At 37.8% G+C, this 1,704-nt stretch overlaps 1 long non-coding RNA gene across 1 annotated transcript; it reads left to right on the top strand.

The window, feature by feature from the left end:
• The first annotated feature begins 691 nt into the window (after positions 1-691).
• On the top strand, positions 692-1,465 carry LOC114518627. Its single transcript, XR_003686507.1, has 4 exons — positions 692-745; positions 851-964; positions 1,065-1,217; positions 1,374-1,465. It is a non-coding gene; the product is annotated as an uncharacterized LOC114518627 (long non-coding RNA).
• The last annotated feature ends 239 nt before the right edge of the window (positions 1,466-1,704 follow it).

Genomic DNA, 1,704 nt, shown 5'->3' with positions numbered 1-1,704 from the left:
AAACACGGCTGTTGTACATAGCGAGTCCGATGTAAAGGCGCTCATTAAAAAATACGAGGTGGAGACGAGCAGCAAATTCATCGTCTATTACAGCGACAAAAGCTTTGGATCAAACGGTAAGCTAAGCTTTAAAAGTACGTAGATTATACGCATTTTAAAAAGCTGTTCTATCGTGAAACAGGCCGGATAAAGGAAGGAGGTGGAGGTGTATACAAAGGCTGCTTAAGGGGGGGGCAGAATACCACAGGAGTATATAGCTCTCTTAAAGTCCCTTTCCAAAAGTTATCATGATAAGTTTGGTGTTTTTGGCAGGTCAGGTAAAAATACAAGGGGTGATGCCCCTTCAGAGTGAAAATATACACCAAAAATAAAACGCCGAGAGCACCATTTAAGCGTTTGGTACGAAATACCCACAAATAAAAGCTTTTTTGGTATTTTTTTAACTGCTATTTTTTTGGCGTTTTTGCTATGGAATTGGGACCCCTAAAATTCTCTGTGTGACCCTGGGGGTAAACTTGTAGCCAAAACGTTATTACGAGGGGGTAAACATACGTATGAAAATGAAGTAAAGGTGTGGTAAAAATATATTTCCCGGGCAGGAACGTGTAGTTGATATGTTTAGAACTAAGAAAAGATAAACGTAAGGTCTACTGGGAGAGAAAGGATGGGAATCAGCAAGGACCAAGCATTTGATAAGAATGAAAAGGCTAAACAAAAAAATAAGGAGAAAGCTCAGGAGTGCCAGGTAACATTTCAAAACTGAATGGATATATAAGCTAATTTATAATTAACGTTGTGTAGGTAAACTGTGTTACCACCTTTGAGAAAATTTATTTTTACACACTTACAGAATGCTGACCACTGTTATAGTTCTAAAAAAAGAACCTTTGCTCAAACGTCAAAAAAGAAGCAATGCCCAGCTGCAATATTCATCACTCAAATTGCAAAATTTCCAAATATGAAGGTCCGAATTTATACTATTACTTAGGCCGTAAAAGATAAAATAATTATAATCACTTATAACCACTGGATGCCATAATGCACTCTTTAAATGTACGCTTTAGATTGAAAAAGACAGCTTATTCTTCAGACGAAGAGCAGCAAAGATATTGCACGAAGGGTTGACGGCAAGCACAATCGCAGCTGCCGACGTTCAAATGAATTATATCGTGAAGTTACCACCTGTATCTGAACATAAATATCACATAATGGGAAAGGTAAAATTTTATTGCCACAAAAACCGAAAATATATAAACCTACATAACATTGCGACAGGATTGGCACATATTAGAATTTAAAAGTACTGTAATTTACTTATAAAACACGCGCGATTGTTAAAATTATTAATGTAATGGTTATTTTTTATATTACAGGCTGCTGGAATAAGAGAGCCACTGGACCCGGTTATAGTGGAAAAACTTTCAGAGCTAGCCCAAGAAGGTGTCCACTCAGTAAGTGAGGCACGCAGGTACCTCGAGCTTTTCGTGCAATGTGACCTCTTCAAGGGATGTAAACCGCCAGACAAAACTAGTAGGCGATATTATCCTACTAACAAGGACATTTATAATCATTTGTACAAAGGAAAACCAGACAATTTCTCCACAATTGACCAAGAAAATTTGAAGAGACTGGTCGAAAAATGGAAGAATGAGCATCCAGAAGACTCATTTCTCTATCGTCCCCATTGTGCTAAGCCAGTACCAG

This window comes from Dendronephthya gigantea, unplaced genomic scaffold (genome assembly GCF_004324835.1).
Source record: "Dendronephthya gigantea isolate DGI-Jeju-01 unplaced genomic scaffold, DenGig_1.0 000011F, whole genome shotgun sequence".
Taxonomy (NCBI): Eukaryota; Metazoa; Cnidaria; class Anthozoa; order Malacalcyonacea; family Nephtheidae; genus Dendronephthya; species Dendronephthya gigantea.
The sequence above is the reverse complement of the archived record's forward strand: the minus strand, read 5'-3'. Positions and strand labels throughout refer to the sequence as shown.